The sequence below is a fragment of the Palaemon carinicauda genome, chromosome 30, assembly GCF_036898095.1.
Source record: "Palaemon carinicauda isolate YSFRI2023 chromosome 30, ASM3689809v2, whole genome shotgun sequence".
Lineage (NCBI taxonomy): Eukaryota > Metazoa > Arthropoda > Malacostraca > Decapoda > Palaemonidae > Palaemon > Palaemon carinicauda.
In genome coordinates this window covers 67,474,594-67,485,746 of record NC_090754.1, presented here as the reverse complement: position 1 = coordinate 67,485,746, position 11,153 = coordinate 67,474,594, and positions in this window count along the sequence as shown.

Sequence of the window (11,153 nt, the reverse complement as noted above, 5' to 3'; positions counted from 1 at the left end):
AAACCACCCTGTACTTCTAAGATTGCATTCTCTGTTTTATCCTTGATCCTATTAATCATTACTCTACCATACACTTTTCCAACTATGCTTAACAAATAACCCAGTAAGGAAAGGAAATAAATAAACTACAAGAGAAGTAATGAACAATTAAAAGAAAGTTTTTAAGAACAGTAACAACATTTAAATATATGTTTCTAATATAAACTGTAAAAAGAGATTTATGTCAAGCCTGTTCAACATAAAAACATTGGTTCTATACTGGTTCGATGAAGTCGGTTTGAGCAATACTCCTTCAAGTGATGGTCGTTTTCAGCGTAACTATTTGACCGATGAGTAATATAAGTGCCAGTAAAAGTGATAAGAATTTAGCATTTTAAAGTTGATAGACTACAGTTTTTCATATAGTGAGGACATGTGAATTTTTATTTTTTTTTATTTTATAGTAAGTACTTAAAAATTTATTTTACCCAGCATGGAAATAATTTTGTTAAAGCATGGATGAGACAAACTAAGTTACTAAAAGGACAAAACAACTCTAAGCATTATTGTAAGGCAATGTGAGGCATATGTCAGCAAAGGATGATTAAAGACAACTTCAGATTGCAGAAATTACAGTAATTATTGTATATGGAAAAGGTGAGCATTCACAGAGTGTGATTCAGTGAAACTTCACATGGAAAAAATTTAAGTTGAATTTATGATCGCTGCGGGAAAGACACACGATTCACCACGATGCATATTTCAGGACGCACTAGTTCGAGTTTCAGATGAAGTTGCGTCAACGATTGGGACAGAAACAAGAGGTCACCCCTCCTCTTTGGATGGCAGTGGCCATTATTATTCCCAAATCATACCACCTCACTTTAATAAAGAATTTTTCGCATTTGAACTATTATAAATTTGAATTTATATTTATTTCATCAAAGGCAGTGGTTAATGTTTATATTTCTTTTAATCACCTTTGTCAAACTCTTGATACTAATATTTACAGTATTTCAAACTTCATAATACCTGTTGGCAAAGTCACTTAGAAGTAAGTCGCTGAATCTAACATTCGCTTTTAATAAACTTCGCTCAATTGGCTTCGATGAAAAATACTTTGCTCAAACGACCGGCAACGAAAAACATTTGCTGCAAGGTTGACTTTAGGAAATTCCAGCAATTCAACTACCTTATTAGGAAGATCAATCCAAAACTTTGTCACAGCTGGAATAAAAGCTCTATAATTCTGTATTGTTGACCATTATGATGGAGGCATGACTAATAGTATTACGAACAGGATGGTACTATCTGGGGTTATGAATGCAAAGGATGGTCAGAATTATGAAAAATCTTATGCAACATGCATAACGAACTAACCAAACAATGGTGCCAGAGATTATTATGTAGATTAGGAATAAGAAATTTAATACATTAGACTGTAATTTCCTGTCCAACAAATTAAGATGAGATTCAGTAGCTGAAAACCAGACAAGAGAACAGTACTCGAACAAGGCTGAATAAAAGTTAAAACACCTGAGAATAGATTGATCATTGAAAATCTTAAATCACTTTCTCAGTAAGGTGGTTTTTTGTGGAATTGAAGAGACACTGAATGTGTTTTTGAAAAGTAAATTTACTATCAAGAATCACACCTAAAATTTTAAATCATACATAGTTGAAGAAACACTATCAAGGCTGAGATCTGAATGGTGAAGAGCCACTGTCCCCGACTTACTTGCAATCATTACTTGCACCATGCACTAATTTTAGCAAGATCTCTCTTAATGGATTCAGCAACCCCAGATCTATATTCAGAAGAAGGAATTTAGGAAAAGAATAGCATCATCTACATATGCAACGAGGTTGTTTTCTAGGCCAAACCACATCGTGTATATAGTATGAAAAGTAATGGGCCAAGAACACTGCCCTGAGGAACACCAGATATCAGTTTTTTAGACTCGCTATATTACCCATCAACAACTCTGCAATCTGTTACTTGAAAATTCAATAATAATGCTAAGAAAAGATCAATCCACTCCCCATGATTTGAGTTTGAAAATGAGTTCCTTGTGATTAACATGGTCACAGGCTGCACTAAAATCAAGGCCAATCATATGAACTTCTTGTCCACAATCAATAAATATCTGTACAGCGTTGGAGATTTTAAGAAGTGAGTCACATGCCCTAAGGCCTTAATGAAAGCCAGATTTTAAGCCAACAACGGATGATTACTTTCAGCAAAACTATTTTGATGTTTTGCCAAAAGATGTTCAAAAGCTTGATATGGGAATTATGGAGATTGGGCAGTAATTAGCTGGACTTGAGCTACCACAAATACATTTACATAATGCAGTAACAATACCAATTCTCTATCAAGTGCAAAAGAACCTCTTCTTGGTAACTTTCAGAAAATAACAGATAAGTTAGTAGCAGTTTTTATAAAAATAGAAAAAAAAAAAGAAATGCCAACTTGGTCCACACCTCCATAAGAGTAAGGTTATGCTCAAGAATGGAGGGTGGTGTTAGATTGACTCTTATGAATGGAGATATACTTTAATAAGATCAATTTAAATACTTTATGTCTGTTGTTTCTTCAAATGGTGGAGTGGAAGCATAGGTACTGTACTTCAGAGAGTGAAGGAAGGATGTAAAAAGTAGTGGTCAGTGAATGGAGTAATAACAATAGAGGGTTAGAGATGAATGTAAAGGGGTTCTCTATGAGAAAGTGATTGTATCATCTGTGATGTTTGGATCAGAATTGTGAGGAATGAAAGTGACGAAGAGACAGAAATTGAATGTGTTCGAGATGACGTGTCTGAGCAGTATGGTTGGTGTATCTCTGTGGGATAGGGTTCAGAACAAAGTAGTAAGGGTGAGAACTGTTTAAGAAATTAATTGACAGCTACAGTGGATATCAATATTTAGAGCTGGTTTTGCCATGTTGAGATAATGGAAAAAGGGTCATCTGCTGAAGAAGGGAATGCAAGAGTTGATGGGAGAAGTGGAAGAGGAAGGCCAATATATGGATTGTAGAAAGCCATAGGTGACAGGATAGATGTGAGAGAGGCAAAAGAGTGTGGTAGGCCTAGAAATGAATGGCAAGTGATTGTAACTTAGTTCTCATAGGCCCTGCTGCTACTTCGGGCTGAGGTAGTAGAAAATACGTACATACAATTATAAAAAATTCATATTATTAGTGATGCATTCGTGTAAGGAATCTCAATATGAATCATCTGCATTTAAGAGTTAGATAGTCAACATATTGCTTAATAGAATCTACAGTACTTTAAATCTATTTCATATAACAGAATTAGTGCATGTGATTTTACCATTATAATCTTTGCTAATGAATATTTGATTGAGGACCTTTTTTTTTTTCTCTTCAGTAAATGATGAGACTAAAGTCTACAAGTGTCTTGTAATATGGGTTGATGATTTTAGAAGTTCAAGAGCTTTCATGCAATTTTAAAGTGTTATGCACCGTTCCCGTATATTGTGTCCTTCAAGGTGTTGGTTTCTGCTATTGGATCCACACTGTTTAGAATGATAGTTGTACAAGAGTGGATTAGAGATGTTGCATACCCTCCTAGACTTCGACTAAGGTAAGTTCATTCTGTTTATTTGCATAGGGGCCAGTGATGTAAAAGGATGGAATTTCGTAAGTCTAAACATCAAGATCATAATTTTTACACACACACACACACACACACACACATATATATATATATATATATATATATATATATATATATATATATATATATATATATATATATATATATATATATATATACAGTACTGTCTATATATGAATATTATACTGTATTATTTTTTGTTTTTTTTGTGTGTGGTAGGATGATTATCTTATCAAGTACAGCTATGAATAGCCCAAAATTAGTTTTTCATTGAGCTTACTGGAATATTACTCATAAGGATACATTATTATGCTTCATAGAATTCATTTTATCTTTGATTAGCAGTGTAGTACTTTATTGATATTTTCTTTCTTCTTAAAGTCTGTTTAATGGTTTAATCTCTCTCTCTCTCTCTCTCTCTCTCTCTCTCTCTCTCTCTCTCTCTCTCTCTCTCTCTCTCTGTATAGTTTTTCTTTTTTCTCTGTTTCTTAAACTATTAATTTTTCTCCTCTCGAAGAGATAACCCCACACTTTTACAAAATGTTCCGAAAGACAGCCAACGAAAGAAAGGCCCCACAAGGATGGAAACTAGGCAATATTCCTCCATTCTACCAGAAGAGACCAATATAAGAACCTGGCAACTACAGACCTGTATGTCTAACTTTAGTGCCTTACAATATTTTGAATCAATTATAGTAGAACATATAGAGAAAAACAATCTTCTGATAGGCAGCAAACATGGTTTTAGACAAAAGAGATCATGTGACAAATCTTTTGGAATTTTTACACAATGTATTTAGCATTTATGACAAAGGCAGGGCAATAGACATCATATACCTAGATTTTCAAAAGGCTTTTGACAAAGTTCCTCATGAAGAAATAATGGTCAAAATTAGAGTAGTACGCATCATTGATGAGCCAGCTGAATGGATCAATATTTGGCTGACAAATAGGAAACAGTGAGTTGTAATCAATGGAGAAGCTTCGAAGTGGGCAGCTGTTACAAGCGGAGCACCTCAAGGGTCCGTCATTGACCCATTGCTATCTCTGACCTACATTAACAACATAGATTTAGGATTAACTAGTAAAATAGCCAAATTTGCCGACGATACTGAATTGGGCATAAATGCTGCGAACGCAAAAGACGTAGAAGCCTTAAGAGAAGATCTATGAAGCTAGGAGAATGGTCCAGAAAATAGAAAATTCCTTTCAACTCTGGGGAATGTAGTTATAGAGGAAGATCTCGGTATTACTATTAGCAAGGATTTGAAGTTCACAAAATAGAGCATTAAAGCTAAAAAGAAAGCACAGAAACTGATAGGTTACATAGAGACAATTCAAATATAGAAACAAAGACAATGTGTTACAGATGGACACATCACTAGTAAGACCCCATCTAGAATATGGAGTCCAATTCTTGTGGCTCCAAGTATTGAGAAGGATATAGATAGACTGGAAGCAGTACAAGCTACGGCCACCAAACTAGTCCTAACACTAAGGCAATTTGGATATAGATGGAGGATGGAACGTTTGAACTTATTTGATCTACAAACTCGACGACTAAGGGGACAGTTAATAGAGGCATTCAATATTCTTGAAGGAATAACAAATATAGATAACAACAATCCATTCATGCTTAGCACAAATCAGTCCAGATGTAACGGATACAAACAGGAATTGAAAAGATGTAACACCACTCATTGTGACAATTTTTTTACATACAAAATAGCAAACACTTGGAATAGACTTCCAGCGGATGTAGTAAACAGTAACATGGTAAATGAGTTCAAGAATAAGTTAAACAAGATCATAAGAACTCTAAATACTTGAAATAAAACGCTCTACCAAAGAGCATATGGAGTCTCCGCGGATGGACTAAGAAGTCTTTGAGACATCCAAAATCCTTGTAACTCTCTCTCTCTCTCTCTCTCTCTCTCCTCTCTCTCTCTCTCTCTCTCTCTCTTTCTCTCTCTCTCTCTCTCTCTCTCTCTCTCTTAAAGAAGTATCGTGATTGAATATCGAGATTACTGTACAATATGCTATATTGTGATGGTAGGTAATCAATACCTAGTATCTGTAGAAGAAATGTTAATGAGGTATATTAAGGTCAAAGGATTATGCAACGAGGAAGAAAAACAGATTATAATTTTTTTTTTTTATCAATTTTAAATCAATAATGTGTCATACGGAACCTCTCCTCTCTTTAATTTCATTTTGCTATTACCTTTATATCTGGATTAATCTTTTGCATCTATATCTGCCCATCCAACAAATTTAAAGTGCATTGTATTAATTTCCTGTGTAGTATGAACGTCATCATAATTTGATATTATTATTATTATTATTATTATTATTATTATTATTATTATTATTATTATTATTATTATTATTACTTGCTAAGCTACAACCCTAGTTGGAAAAGCAGGATGTTATAAAGCCCAGGGGCTCAACAAGGAAAATAGCTCAGTGAAGAAAGGAGAAAAGGAAAGTAAAATATGTTAAGGAGGAACATTAAAATAAATATCTACTATATAAACTATAAAAACTTTAACAAAACAAGAGGGAGAGAAATAAAATAGTGTGCAAGAGAACTTTAACCCAAGACAGTGAAAGAGCATGGTACAGAGGCTATGGCACAACCCAAGACATGAGAACAATAGTTTGATTCTGGAGTGTCCTTCTCCTAGAAGAGTTGCCTACCATAGCTAAAGAGTCTCTTCTACCCTTACTAAGAGGAAAGTGGCCACTGAACAATTATTGTGCAGTAACCCCCTGAGTGAAGAAGAATTGTTTGGTAATTTCAGTGTTGTTAGGTGTATGAGGACATAGGAAATATGTAAAGAATATGCCCGACTATTCAGTGTGTGTATGCAGGCAAAGGGAAAATTAACCGTATGAGAGAGGGAAGGATCCAATATATATATATATATATATATATTGTCAGGCCAGTCAAAAGACCACATAACTCTCCAGCGGTAGTATCTCCTCGGGTGGCTGGTACCCTGGCCAACCTACTACATACTACATAATTGCAATCAAGTATATACTTTATTAATGGAATCTTTCACAACTTTTCTTAATCGAGTGTTCATGTGCCTTTTCTATTTGTCTATTTTGGGCTTACGAGAACACTTTTCTTATTATTTTTTAGTTCGTTTTTGTGTGTGTCGTTCTGCTGGGATTGGTAAAGATGAAATTTCTCTTCAAGTGAGAGATTTATTTTAGCCAAGGAAGGGAGAAATTTATCATGTAAATATGAAATAAAGATGCCACGTTAAAGACAGGCAAACCTATACAGCAACTGTAAATGCGAGAATTACGATAACTGCGTAAGCGCCTTTCAATGTGAATTTATATGAGGTGAGCGAGTTAGACCGGCTAGAAAGAGTTGAACTTTGACGATTTTTCAAAAGATGTACGCTCATTTAGAATTTGCACAGCGTGGGGAAATATATGTACTATTACATTTGGAGTAGGATACAAGAACGACAACAGGTTTAAAAGTTTTAGACCTTACCGAGACTAGCGTAGCCAGGTTTCTTACCACTTCAGCCAACCATCAGCTCGCATTAGTATTATAAGAGCGAAAATGGCCCATACGGGAAATTAAATAAAACTATACATGAGAAGTGAAGAATATAAAAAAAATCAAGATCATTAACAACGATAGAATAGATTTTTCATATATAAACTTTGAAGAGAGACTTGCATTAACCGGTCCAACATAAAAACATTACTTTACCAAGCTTGTGGCACACTATTATCCACTATTTTCTCCTCCCTATTCTTTTTGTAGTAAGCTAAACTGGCACAGAATAAAAGCCCCCCCCCCCCCCTCCCCCATTTGGCCTTGATAATTGATACGAAACACTTGTGGGAAACGTGGGATCACCCGATCGATATAAACCGCACGCTTCGGTGACTGAACTCATGCCATTTGTATTGTATTTCAGATGAATCTCTCTCTCTCTCTCTCTCTCTCTCTCTCTCTCTCTCTCTCTCTCTATATATATATATATATATATTGTAATCGTCTCATATTATAGTTAGGATTATCTCTCCGAGGCAATACAGTAGTTATATATATATATAATATATATATAATGTGTGTGTGTGGAGAGAGAGAGAGAGAGAGAGAGAGAGAGAGATTGGGTCTTTGTGTGGTATTGTAAATGTGAAATGTATTCTCAGCCTGATACTTTTAATTGAATCTTAGTTTCTTTAGTAATACCTGAACAGCGAATTAACATCAGAATCTTTCATTTTCTTTACCTAGTGAGAAATGTGAAGTCAGATAGAAAAACTCTCTAGTTATGGTAAGCAGCTCCTCTAGGAGAAGGACACTCCAAAATCAAACCATTGTTCTCTAGTCTTGGATAGTGCCATAGCCTCTGTACCACGGTCTTCCACTGTCTTTGGTTAGAGTTCTCTTGCTTGAGGGTACACTTGGGCACACTGTTCTATCTAACTTCTCTTCCTCAAGTTTTGTTACAGTTTTTATAGATTATATAGGAGATATTTATTTTAGTGTTATTACTCTTCTTGAAATATTTTATTTTTCCTTGTTTCCTTTCCTCACTGGGCTATTTTTCCTGTTGGAGCCACTGGGCTTATAGCTTCCCTGCTCTTCCACCTAGGGTTGTAGCTTAGCAAGTAATGATAATAATAATAGAAGTCTCCATTGCCATATGAATAAAATTGTTTCTTGGTTTTATCATACTAAGGTATCATAGAGTTATAGTGTTGCTTAATAAAAAGTAATACCGCGTATATTTAGGATCTATTAATAGAAATTTGTTTTACAGCGATGCTCAAAATGATTTAATTGGAGATCTATGTATATGTTATTCACGAACAGAAGATTAGATTTGTATCTAAGAAAGATGTATTTATATATATATATATATATATATATATATATATATTCAGGAGTCAAGTTGGGGAGAATCGTGACGTCACATATCATCTTTGGCTTCGTCTTAGCAACGAAAAGTTTTTCTTGTTTTGTTTACGTTATGCTTCTATGGCTTCTTTTGTACGAAGATTGCATCAAACCTCGTGTTGCAGGAAAGTCGACAGTAAAACTCTTCAAGTCGATTGAAGATAATCGTTAAATACATTGCGTGTACGCCTAGCATTGAATCACTCTGCTGACAACTATTAATTTATCAACCAACCGATCTAGCCTGTCATTGTGTAGTCCTACTGAAAAATAAATAATTCAATAACTACTCCTACAACCAGAGTATTAAGCCATTCGTTGTATAGAAAGAGCTAAAAGTGAATAAATATGTCCCAACAAGTCTTAGAAAAGTCTTTACTCCTCGTGTATTGAAATGTATTTTTAAATATTCTACAATGATAGAGCGTAATTCTGTAATGTTGTCTATAAAACTTAAGTAGAATTATTATCATCTCAGTAAATCTGCGAAAGCTGTAATTTTGTTTACAAAACTTAAATTGCCTGGTATAAAAAGTGAAGTAGAAATTAATAATGTCCTTTTAACGAGTCAAGCATATATCACACATCCCTTGTTTGGAATTTTCACATTCAAGGAGCCTATTATCATTCGCTTTTCTAGTGTTGCTAATTTTTTTTTTTTTTTTTTTTTGAGCAGAAAAATTCTTTAAATGATATGATGTAAGAGGTAGAGGTTAATGTTGTCAGTGATCTCACACTGCGCACTGTAGGCGCACTGTAGGCATTAAAGTTGATCTCCTGGCTCTGGCTAGAGTACCTAAATGAAACAACCAACTTCAAAATGGGCCGCCATTTTGTCACCAACACCCATTTAACAAGAGCCTAGCATATCCAGCCCGATGTTCTCTCTCTCTCTCTCTCTCTCTCTCTCTCTCTCTCTCTCTCTCTCATAATGAATAATATGATGATGCATAATAAGACTATATTTGAGTAAGAGATAATTATCTTATTTAAGAATTTGAGCTTATGAGATTGTGTCATTGTAGGATAATTATTCTGTGTTAATAGAACTTCAATTACCAATGAATTAAGTATGAATTCGTATTTTTGCTCGTGCTTTATGCATCTGCATACTCCATGTATTACTATCATTCTTCTTGTGGTTATTATCTAGCTTCTACACTATAATTTTTCCTATCCTATATAGGTACCCCACCTCTAGCTACTTCCATTGTTTATCCCTCTGCCTTATCAGCACTTTCTTCCATCTTGGGGTTCAACTCCAGCCTCTTTTACTTTCACTTCATACGGCAAGTGAGGTAGTTTCCCCATGCTGCAACTCAGAGTGACAAATGGTCTCCCCGGCCCTAGTACAGAAATAATTGATTCATTTACTTCAATTAGCATCACGAGGAAAATCCCGAAATCCGAAATGACAAACAGCTGAAATGGATCATCCTGCTCATCGAATAGTTCTTCTTACCAGGTCAGCATTTGCTAGATTTCGTCTAAGGTCATCGAAATGACGTAAAATAGTCTTGTAAAGGGTCAGCGGGTAGAGGAGGAGGAGTTATTGACCTTCCTCGGGGCTTAGCCTTCTCTTCGCTTGACTTGTCTTGCATCTATGGTGGGGCTTCTTCTTCTTCTAAGTGTGGTCGGTCGTCATCTTTTCAAGGTTACGTCAAGGATCAAGAAGGTTGGTAATCTTCATCTATATTCATCACGCAGTTAGTGTTAATACGTGTTTCTATTTATTTATCAGTATGAGTTTATCAACTTATGGATAAATATACTGCTATTTACATTTGAATATGTAACATACATGAATATGTATGCCTTTTAATTATCTGAGTATTGTATATTATGACATTTCCAATAAATGTTGTCTTCATTGCTTCCGTTCTTGTAAAAAAAAAAAAAAGAAAAAAAAAACCTTATTTCTTATGTTTTCTTCTTTTATATGTAAAATATTTGTAGCTAACTTGTTCATTTTAATGACCTTTTCATGAAATGTTCGATTTCAATGTTTGACTTTTACATTAGGGTTGTCATCTACAGCTGCTCAGGACATGCTTGCAACTTATGCTATAAGGGTGTCCTTAATTCCTCTGTATTTCTCCAACATCAAATCTCTTACAGTGCCCGTCATGGGGTGCACTGTAGACATTAATCAAGAGTTTTTGCAGCATTCATTCGACCCTTAGTTGAGCTTCCTTTATTTCCTTCTACTTTACTTCCGTTTTTGGTTCCCCCTTTTCCATATTGCTGTTCCTCTTCCAAATTTTACCCCATATCGTAACTCTAGGGTTTTACCTTAGATGTACATGGGTGCTGATTGGCCTCGCAGGCCCTAACGATAGGATATTTAGCCGAAATTCATTAATCCAATCGAATATCAACACTCGTGGTAGCTAATACAGGCAGAAAACTAATTTAGAATATTTTACTAAAACTGTGTATTTGGAAACAATATATATTTTCCAATCAGGGTTATATCGTAGCTAGTAATAAGGACAATGATAATATTTGTGACTACATATTGGATAGCCTGAAGCTGTCTTCTATTACTGAGAATCCTATACCACAAACGCACATCTACTTCATATACTTTACTT